Here is a 12,016-nt window from a genome sequence, read left to right on the forward strand (position 1 = left end):
ACTGCTGAAGCTACTGCTGTGACTCCAGCTGCCATCTCGCATCATCTGCTTGTAGCTTTTTTGATAAGCTGTCTGATTATTCTCTGCAGTTGTGGATTCTTTGGAAGGTTGTTCTGTCCTCGCTGTGATCCCAGTGTGAGTTTGTTTCTTTGGTAAGCCAAAAATGAAGCTGCCGATTTCTGTGGCGATAAAGCTTCAGATGCCCCATATTCTGTACGTGTTGCTTAAATAACAGCTCAAAGTTTGTTTGTATAGCAGTGGCAGATGGTCTGTGGAGGCTGATTGGGTTGTAGCAGCTTCATAGGACAGAGGGAGATTTGTTAAAGTAAAAAAATCAATTTCTTCTCATTTTTATAAGCTTTAAGTTTCCCCTCTTAAGCCTAAAGCTTAAGAGGGGAGTAGTAATTATGGTATCATTACTACGCTCACGTCTACCATAAACAGTGGGACCTCTCGAAACGTTCGTAACTCATAAAATATGGAAATATATAGCGTGGTAATTAATTAATGAAATAATGAAATATAATTATCTTGTTTGACTTCAGACTTCACGGAAATTACACAGTGTCATCTCTCCTTCTGCTTTATTTAAATGGGCAGTTCATCCAAATTACTCAAGCTGGCTGAGGTTTTGCAGACATGTGACTGCTAGCCATGTGACAATAACTTGTCCACATCATGGTGTATTCCCCAACCAGCTGGTTAGTGGTTGCTGGAGGTTGATAGAAGTTGCTGGGAAATCATTTTGCTAAAGCCCCCTTCCTGCAGATGGTTCAGTGACCACTTTGATTGCTCCTTGCAAGTGTTTTGGTTGCTTGCAGACTGCTGCAATCTCCTGTAGTTGCATGCAACAGGCCATCTTGTCAACATACATTCCTTAGCTGCTCTCTAAGCATAGTGAAACTGTGCATGACACAAAGGAGTTTGCCTTCAAAGTAAAAGCTACCCCTTTTTGAAATGTGTTGGCTTTTGTTTTGAAGGCGAATATTCCTTGTTTCGGTTTCCGGCGCATTTTTTTTCTGGTTTTACTACAGCTCGGCTGGTGGTTGGCGAGTGTTTGCGGACAAGTTGGCGTCTTCCAGTCAAACTACAGGTGACTGTGGCAATCTGCCAGCGACCAAAGCAATCACAAGAAGGTTTGTAGTGCAGCACCCTCTTTGTGACTTTATATCACTCAGTGATAGCCAGAAACGTTGGGCAACCGCTCGCCAGCCAGCTGGAGAATACACATTTTTCCCATATTTGACGGGTTGTATCACATCAAATATGGGAGGCAACTCTCAAGCAATGTGCGCATGACATCACGTGAGAAATCTCTATTTACAGTCAGGCTTCTTTTTCTTGAGATTTCTCAGCCATCTACTGCAGGTGGCTGGGTGGTCGCGTTACAACCCCCCTGACAGTACACACACTTTCTCTCTCTCAAACACACACACACTCGCACACAAACAGAGAAAGTAGCTTTTCCTCCTTTCAGAGGACATTATGTAAATAATCAGTGATTGGTATTATGGGAACATTCTTTTTGTCCCAATATGGTGACTCAGTAAACAGATTCATATCTCCACAAGAAGACACATATATGCAAACACACACACACACACCAACCCTCTCTCCCTCTATGGCATCTGAAAATTCCTGTGGATTAGATCTAATTCTTGTGACAGATGGACAAATGGTGGTGGTAGTTTGTGTGTGCATGAGAGAGCAGCTGGGAGCACGAGGTAAAACCTGCATCCAACAGGCTGCTGGGGCTGTCAGCAGACACCTGTTTGAACCCCGACCCCCTGCTCCTCCTCCTCCTCCTCCTCCTCTTCGCCCACTTCTTCCCCCCCGGATACTTGATATGTGGAGGAGAGAGAGGGAGAAGGGGGTAAGACAGATGCAGATAGAGGAGGAGGAAGGGGAGCTAGGGAGAAAACAGCTGGATCAACTGAATGTTTCCGTTTTCTGTTTCCTGTCTCAGATTTGTCAGGACTGTTTCTAGCAGGGAGAGACGAGTTTTACTAACTTCTGTCCACCACAGGATGGTTGATGATTAACACTGACATGCTGTGCTACATTTTACCAGATGTTGAGGTTTCTGACTTAGATTTATATCCTTTTATAGCCAGAATTGAAGTTATCTGCTGAATATGTACATGCCAAATATGTAAATTCTGAAATCTGAAGCAAAAATGTGTGTTTGAAAGTTTTAGCCTGCAGACTATAACTTTTCAAAGGATGTTTAGGTCCCAAAAATGATACTATGTTGCTAAAATAAGCATTTAATAGACATCTCTCAGCTTAAATCACCTATGTTTGATTTAAAGGTTAAATAGGTACGTTTTATTTGAACAAAATGACTAAACAGTGCAGCTCCTCTAACAGCCACTTGTGTCATGGTTGATGGTGTTAAAATGCCTCCATATTAAAACATGTTTTGGCCACTTGTGGTAAAAGAGAAAAATGCCATAGCAACCTTACATCATACAATAACTCACTGATTTGAATTTTGTTAAGACTTAGGTTTGCTGACAAAAGCAGCTGTGGTTGGCAGCCGTCCGCTTCGTCTGGCCTCGTCCAGCTAAAATCACTGAACCACTACGTTTGTGCTTTGGTTCCCTCATTGGGAATATCTGACAAATAAGAAATAATATTGGATTCTAGTCTAAGAAGCTTGTATTCTAGTTTTAGTGAGTAAAATTCTAACTAACCTTTAGTGACTTTGTTAGCAGTAATTAGCAGATATGTGTCAATGCAATATAGCTGTATAGTTACTTAATGTATTTGAATAACCAAATTAGCGAGCATTAGTGGATATCTTTTTTTATTATCACTTTTGGCTACAAAACTTGGTAACAACCAAAAAGCAACAACTTATCACTGAAAAGTCACAGTGACAACATCCATCTTTTTTATACAGTCTTTGTTTTTATTTGTAGTAACATTATATGAAATAGTAATTGCTTCAACTAATGTCAATTTAAAAGCAGTTTAATAACATCATTGTTTAATTGTAGTTGTAGTTTATTCACACAATGTGTGTTTTAATAATTTCATAATAATTTCCACTAAATTGTTAATTAATTAATTGACACCACTTTATGTACTAACTGACTGTGTATAGTTCAGGACTGTTTTTAATTATCCGCTTCTCTTCCTTCTTGTAGACATTAACAACATGATCTGCCTTCCCTAAGATACACTTTGCTCCACTTGTTCAGTCCATTCAGTCCCTGTTTTCATGATTTATTCAGTGTCAAAACTGTTTGCCGGGAAACACGGGACAGACAAAGTCAAGAGGAAACTGAGGCGGCCTCCTGACCGCAGAGAAACAGTGCCAAAGCCGCAGTCAGACAACAGGTGAGCGGTTACGCTCTCGGGCACGTCTCATTGATATTCTAACCTATTGCACTTTCCCAGAGAGAGGACTCCCCTGTGGAAACATATTACTGCCTTACAGCTCTCCCCCCCAACTGCAGGCTTTGATCTTCTCAATGTGAAGCAGATCCCAGGCGAGGCTGAATGGCAGTTAATATGACCAGTGAGGCTCTGAGGATAAATACGTGAAAGTGTATGTCCATTTCTGTGAGTGAGTGAGTGCATGAAGAGTGAAAAAGAGAACACCATTAAAATGTGTTCACCAAAAAAACCAAAACAAAGGATGCTTTCCTGCAGCATACCCATATTATTTCTGTACACCCTAAGCAACTTGCTGGATTCCAGTAATTTAAAATCTTTTTACAGTATGTATAATTACAGTATATATAATTATGTATAATTGTATTTATAGTAAATTTACTGTAACTGGATTTTACAGTAATTTTGTTTTTTTTAACTTCACTTTACTTTCTTTGTAGATCAAACTTAAAATACAGACTCTTTTGGATTAAAGAAGGGTAATTTATGTTACAGTTAAACAGAGTTCGTAACTTTGGGTTTTCAAAATCGGCATGTTTTATCATCCTACTGATTAGTAGATGAAAGTGAAAACAATCACAAAGAGAGGCAGGCAGGTTTCTCGAGTCATACAGTACAATGGCTTTCTTTCAGGAGGCAGCAGCTCAGAGTTTAGTCAAGCCCTAAACATGCTGTGGTGAAATGAAGCCTCACCTGAATACAACACCTTTGTTTTGTCTGACCTCTGTGTGTTTAAAGACCCACGGTTCACTTCCCTCCCTGCTTTCAGGTTGATGGTCTGCGGACATCCGCTCACTGCACAAGGCATCTTTGCCTCACCTGTGGGTGGAGATATTTTCCTGGAAGAGGGATTAAATGCTGGCGAAATATCTGGAGAAGCCACTTATGAATCAAATCCGCAGTTCAACAAGACTTAGATTGTGGAAAGTAACATAAGCAAGTTGTTTTGTCATGTAAAAGAAGTATTTAAACTGTTCAAATAAGACAGAAAAAACCCCCTATTTAAATAAATATGGGTTTTTTTTAAGTGAAAGCAGGACTTCACAATTTATAGCTATCACATGAAAATGTAATTTGGAGATTTGGAAGTTTTAAATATATGAAAAGGACTGCACAGTCCTTCATGTGTTGTCTCGTAAAATTATTTTTAAGTCACCTGGTGAATATATAATGTCTGAAAAACAAACAAAGCAGGTTCTCCTTTGTGAAAAACTTTACAGATGCAGAGATTTTGGAAGGTTCTCAACTCAAGTTTGTGAAAACGTTTCCTGTCTCATCCAAGGGGCTTCTTCAGTTCTAAAAACAAAGGGTGGAGAATCCCAGGTATTTAACCCCTAGTGGGGGTCGTCCCCTTGGATGTGGTCCTGAGGGTTGTTGACCCAGTATTGATCATGTGCGTCATCACATGAGCCAAGTGTGAAAAAAGGCGTGGGTCATTACCATCACCAGGGGTTAAGGGTGAAAGCACTGTGAGCCCCACTCCATCATATGACCTACTGAGGTCACCTGAGGCAAGGTATGAGTGGGGGGTTGAAGCACCTGGGAACTGATCACAAGACTGCATTGTAGGTGGCTGATAGGTGGTGTCATAAGCCGCCTCTTCTCTTCAACACAATGGACGTAGATGGTCTCCTTTACTCCTCTTACAAATCTGTTTTCTTAGTGCATAATGTGAACATTGCCCTCCATAGAGTGACCTTTGTTCTTTAAATGCAGATGTTTTGCTTTGTTTCCCCCTTACATAAATGGATAACTATTATACGACAGATATCCGATATCCCATATTAGAGATCGTTGGATTCTTAGTGCAAGTAAACCTGCAGAGTCTTTTCAGGAACTCAAAAACCCAGTTTGGACAGAATGAATAAAGGTAAACAGTCATTTTAAAGTCGCAGGAGTGTTTTTGAATTCTTGAAGTTGAGCTGTAATGATATGCTACAGGATGTTTGGTCCAGTGATTGAAAAGTGGCATGTCCAGGCTGTACCCCACCATTCACCTCAAGTTAGCTGGGATACCTTCTATCCAACACCCCCCATGACCTTTAATTTAAGTGGTTAAAAAGATGATTGACTGGATGGAAACCCACCGGTCTCGGTCAGGTTATGTCTTCAACATACGTTGCCATGGTGAAGAAGGAGGTGAAAAAAGAGCCACCTTCATGATACTGAAAACTGTGATTTTATGCTTAGTTTACCTTGTTAACCCATTAATCTGGTTTAGTAATAGAAAGAAAACAGGTTTAGCACCCTGGGTTCATTTTTGAGGTGGACTCCATCTTTTATAGTTTATGTAAAAGTGTCCCCTGTGAGCATGTGAGCAGTAGAGTTAACCCTTGGACCCTTTGTATTTTATCTTTATCTAGCTTGATCTTCAACATCATTTGTCCAATATATCTACTATCCCTCCTCTGCACATCCAAACCATCTCAGCTTGTCTCTCTAACTGCTCACAATGAGCTGTTACTCTGATGTATTCATTTCTAAACCTGTCCATCCTGCTCACTCCCAATCAAAATCTGAAAATCTCCAGATCAGCCTTCCAAAATATCCAAAATATTACAAACTCCTAAGAAAAACCAGACTCCAAAAAACACAAGGAAGTTAACCAAAAACACTGGGGGCCTCAAAAAAAACACTGACACAGGGCAGAAATAAGCGGACAAGGGACACAGGATGGGACACAGGATGATAACGAGAAAAAAGTGAAGACAGCGGAGGACGTGCAACTCAAAATAAGACACAAGGAAACAACTAAAAGTAAAACAGCAAAGGAACAACAGCCATAATTAAAATAAGGAAATGCTGAAACATGAATAATCATACCGAGGGAAACAAAGACCTAAATTCATCACTGTACAACACAAACAGAAGCCAGAGACTCGTTAATGTAACAAAGTAACAAAGTCACAGTTGAATAATAAGGAAGTTAAAAACAGCAAATAGAGAAACCGAGAAACTAAACAGAAAAATCAGTTTGAATATATTAAGTATGAAATTGAAACACATAATAAGGATCAAATGCAGGGACCAAGGTGCCACTTTGTTTTTCATCCACTCGATGCCTCAGCTTTCACTCTGGTTGGTCAGAGTCGGATTTTTCTCCATCCTCCTGCCAGATTTGACTTATTTTTATTGTCAGACCTGTTTGATCACCTGCGGACTCGACGATTAAACTACTTCTGAAAGAGTTTTCACCAGAACAACAAGCAAGTCAACTTGAATTCCTGCATTTATCTTTAACACTAAAGTTCCCGGTATCACTCAACACAAAGTCTCTATGAAGGTAGGGGAAAAAAGGAAAACACTCAACTGTACTTTGAGAAATTAAGAGTGAGATTAGGATTTTTTTTTTTCACAATATACCTCTCCACATCTCCAGCTCTCCCTCGGAGTCACACTCATGAGGAGCTTTTGTGTTTCAAATCAGGAGGGATAAAAGAGCATGGTAGACTTCAGAGCCTTGTTTGAGGGTTTTAGGAATGAAGGGATCTTTTTGCCTTTGGTGCTGATAATCGGCGGCTTCTCTCGTTTCCCTTCAGCACAAAAACCTCCCCTGTCTGCCTCCTTATTCTCAGAGGAGAGTTTTCACCTCCCCGGGGTGAGACTGAGCCACCTGTAAGCCTGGATTTATACTCTGGGAGGAAGAAGCTGCTCTGGTCTTTTCAGCTTTTACCAGTGCCGGTCAGCTGTCATGTGGTTCAGCAGTTCTTTGGTTACTCACTCCTTCCTTTATCTGCAACATTATTTTAAAAAAGTGAAAAAAAAAAAAACAGTATCAGGTTTTGGAGGAAAGAACTTTGGATTTCTTTATAGTTTAGACACAAGAAAAGAGAAAATCCTCCATGCTTTTGGCAGATTTGTTGTTTCCTTCTCAGACACAAACTTTTTTTTAAAGCAGTATGTTGTAAACAGTTTGTGGGCCACTCAAATTCCCTAAACCCTCTCAATAAGAGGCTTATCTTCCCCTGCAAAGACAAGAAGGAAGTAAAGGATAAGGGGCTGGAGAGAGAGAGAGAATGAGAGGGCAGGAAGGATGAGGGAATCCCAATGTCATGCTCATCAGGAGATCACAGGACTTTACAGGAAAACAAAGGTGATTGCAGCAGTGAGTATAAGTTTTGTCAGAGGAAAATATGTAGTTGGAAGTACCTGAAGAGGAAGCCAATCAGCGCATTTTTACAATCGTGTCATCCTTAAAGTGCAAGTCAAAAATCAACTAATCTTACAGACTGACCGGATTCTAAAGTTAGTGGGGGGTTACTCATCTAGGGCTAAAATCGGGCTTAATCGGCAAAGTGTCTGCACAGCTTAAGTCTTGATCAAATGCTCAAAAAAGGCTTGTAATCTTACTAGTGCAATGAAGTGCAAATGCAAATGACCTCATAGTAAATTCTTCAAATGCCAAACCCAGTCATACAGATGTGCTAGTACAGTTTTAAGATTTTAAGATGACATTGCTGGCTAATGTGCTCTAATCTGTTCTGGGACAAACTGATAATCTACGCTTGGTTCCTTCCCCTCATCCCCGCTCCAGTCTCCCTCATGCTGACATTTGCCCTCCAGAAACTTCAGGGACAAGATGCGTGCATGGAAAACTGGTACCAGACAGTCAGACGGCTGGGACGGCAGACAGACTGGCGGTGGGTGTCCCACCATTAACGAGGCCTGACAGCTTCCATGCAGGCTCATGCGACAGTGAAAGCGAGGATTGGGTCAGACTCAAAGCGTTTGATGTTGGGGTGGCGTTTCAGTTTGAAGTCACCGCTCATTTCAGCTCTGTTTGGATTTTTTAAGCCCTGTTGTGTCAGACGGCCCTATCTGACCGGCGCTGGGGCAGGCAAACCGATCCAGTAACTCACAGTGACAGTCAAAAACAAACTACCTACGATATCTGCCCCGCTAACTGCCCATTTAAACCCCCCAAGCAGATAGGAACACCACTTCCCTGGATTGTAGGGATTACCCAACATGCTCGTTTTTCTGGTACATACAAGAGTTTCATTCTTTTTTTTCTGCAGCCGGAAAAGTCAGATTTTTTTTTGTGGTTTAAGCCAGGAAATCCTGAGCTGGCGTGCTGGCCTGGACGTGGTATCCATTGTCTGGCCGCTCACTCACTGCACCCATTGATACTCTTCATCCAGCTGTAAAATCTGGTGTGGTGGTTAAGTGTGCATGTTTGTGTGTGTGTGTGTGTCTGTGAGCGGTGTGGGTGTTATGAGGGCGGATGCAATTCACTCTGAAAACAAGATGTAACCCCCCCCTCGGATGGGTCAGAGTGGGTAAGAGTGTAGAAGCATTGGCACTGAAGGGATAAAAACACGCCGTGTTTGCTTCCTGTGTGCTTCCAGTGCTCTGTGTCCTCTCTCTCCCTCTCTCTCTCTCTCTGTGGGCCACAGCTGTAGGTTTTCATAGTGCATTTCCCCTCTTCCATAGGAGACGTTCTGCAGTGTTTAACAAGGGGGTCAGATTAGCATAACAGCCTCCACAGGAACCCTGTCAGCATTAAAACACACTTCCTCTGGAAGTGGTTTTCTGCATAATCTGGTCCTCCCACCATCACCACCACCACCTTCAACCCTTCACCCTCCCCAGTTCCAGTATAAAAAAAATAGAAACAGCAATCCCTCTGCTCTCTGTCCCTCATTATCTACCCCTCTTTGTCTGAAGGCCCTGCAATATCTTTCTTTACACATAAACCTTTCTTCAAAAATAGAACTTATATAACTGTAACTGGAAATCACAGTTAGCAGCTGTGTGGAGTTTGCATGTTCTCCCCTTTGTTTGTGTGGGTTCTCTCCGGCTACTCCAGTTTCCTCCCACATACCAGACATGCAGTTAGTGGGGTTAATTGGTGATTCTAAATTGCCCATAGGTGTGAATCCAAATGGCCCTGCAAATTGTCCAGGAGGGGCTATAGTCCCCCATAGAAATTTTATTTAGAACCTTTTATTATAATCATTTTTGCCTTTTCTCTGCATTGTTTGATATATTTTTGTTATAGACTTATTTGTTCTTCAGAAACTGACTGTCTGTATTTGTATTTTTTCTTTTTAAAAACATGGAATGAGGCAATCAACAGGAAAAAGTCAACTGGTAATGTATGAGGTCTACTTAATGTCCTCTAAGCAGGAAGCCCAAAACTGCATTTGACAGCAAAACACACAAGAAAATACAAGCCAACAAAAACACAAAAAGCGAGCACACTCTTTGTTCTGGGATATTAGAGGCATAGCAAGTCTTTTCATAATTTCAGCTCTGCTGCATTCCACCACAAAACCCATCCGGAGAATAATAAGAGAGACTCCACACATTAAAAAAACTGAACTTGTTTTCCTTGCAGAGTCATCCATATTCTCACGTTCCCACATCCGGATCAGGAAGCAGCTCTGTGCACGAGGAACAGGTGGAAGGCATGGGAAGGCCTTTGCAGAGGGCTGTGATTTATTCTTTACTCCACTAACTTTTTAGTTTTTCTGCTCTGATATACTTGTCTCTAACCAGCTCTACTCAGTTATAGTCATTGCTTCTTCTTCTTCATTGCTTTTGGTGTACTCCACTCTTCACCCAAGATATTAATAATTATGCTATAATAAAAAGAAACTATATATATACTGGATGTATTACTATTGGATGCATTACTGTGCCTTGCACACTGAACTGCTCTAGTCTGTAAAAGGAAACACTGCAGAACATAAACCTCTGTCTGACAAAGAAGTCTGCCTTTTATCAAATGACTAGGAATAGGAAAGTAGAAAGTAAACTGTCACTCTCTATTGCTGCCTGTTTAATCTGCAGCCAACAGGGACAATTCAGAGTCACCAATAAGAGACTGCAGATTTTTATCGAAGATGATTAAAACTACCTTAATGAAGAGGAAATGCGTGTTTGTTTAAGACTGAGAAACTACTTATAAATGAGTGAAAATAGCATCTTGTTCTAATGTAAAAGAAAAATGGAAACTGGTTAGAGAAATGGAACGCATGCATGTAAGCTGAGCATAAGACCACAGAAGAAACTTTAAGAAACTTTGGAGGACGGCTGGACAGAGATACAGACAGATAGTTGTTGATAGTTGTAACCTTCATATTTTGTGTCTATTAAAGCAAGAAATATTAAAATTTGAGTCCACCTTTAAGCATTAGTATAGTTCCAAAGTTCTCTCTGATAAACATACTCTTTCACATTCAATATAAATTAGTTTATTGGGAACTGATCAACATATCCATCAACATAGTAGTATTTTTCACAGTACACTTGCAGTGGGCATTAAGTGCAGCATGCCAGAAGCTGAGAGGGAACAGACTGAAGAAACAGTCCGAGTGCATATTTTGGACTTGAGATTAAGTTTCAGCCTCTCGGCCCGCAGCACCGGATAGATTTGATTACGGCAACAACCAGAGGCCAAATCTAATTAGCACATTATTCACAGCAGGATGTCAGCCTCGAGTTTCAGTACAAGCCACAGTATCTATACTGTTTCACGGTCATCGGGGAAAAAACTGATGGTCTCTTGGCATCACGCGTCAGTGTTTGTATTGTCTTGAACGATTCCAAAGTCTGTAACAAAAACCAGAAGGACACAGTACTGAAATCTAAACAACTTAAATTCATTTTGAAAGTAAACACAATAACATTTTGAGAAAACCGGAGGTACTTCACATTAATTTTTATCAAAGTCAAATCTAAACTTAAACATGTTAGCGGGTTGTCTAAAGTTGTTTTACAGTAAAAGCTTTGAATTCAAATTCCCTCATAATATAACTGAATTTCTCCTGCAGGAATTATAATCAGAAATTCCCAGTTACATTCTGACAGCTACATTACTCCACTGCTAGCAGCTTGGTAGGATATGTGTGTGTTATGCAGCTAACGTAGCACAGTAGTACAGACTTCTGTACTACTGTGAGACGGTGAGACATTTTTCAGACTGCTAACCTGAACACTTCTGGAATATCCAGATTGATATAAGAGACAATACAAAGCAAAACAAAAACCAAAAACAAGGAAACCAGATGTACGGCTGAAAGATGTAAGGAGAAATCAAAACAGACTAACACAGAAACATTAGTGTTAGTTGTTCTTTAGTTGCAGCAGCTAATGCAGTGGAGTTGTAGATGTTTAACTTGTCTGTACAACAGTTAATAGTTGTCTGAGTGTTGCTTGTGGAATGACTAAACTTTGTAATAAATGAACCCAAAATATGTCAGAGGTGGCGCCACCAGTTGCAAGTCTGTGCACCTGAGACTGGAATTGTGGCATCAGTACCATGTCTGTGCTTCCATGACATCAGTCTAAGACATCAAGGCAATTAAGCTCATTAGGAATTACCCTACAGTCATAAAACATACAGTGGGAAGGTGGGTACAGCCAGGGCAGGCTTGTCTCTCTGACAGACAAGCATTTACACTCAAATTAGCAAATTTAGAATTACCGCTTAATTTAACATGCAGGAAACCAGAGTACCTGGAGTTACTCACACAGGCACAAGGAGCATAAACACCCCAGCTGACCCTCTTGCTGTCAGATGATGGTGCACTACTGTGCCTTATAGGAAACAAGTTTAATTAGCCACCAGGTTTCTCTGCAGAAAGGTTTCCTGAAAAATGTGTCTCGT

The sequence above is a fragment of the Oreochromis aureus genome, linkage group 10 (assembly GCF_013358895.1).
Source record: "Oreochromis aureus strain Israel breed Guangdong linkage group 10, ZZ_aureus, whole genome shotgun sequence".
Taxonomy (NCBI): domain Eukaryota; kingdom Metazoa; phylum Chordata; class Actinopteri; order Cichliformes; family Cichlidae; genus Oreochromis; species Oreochromis aureus.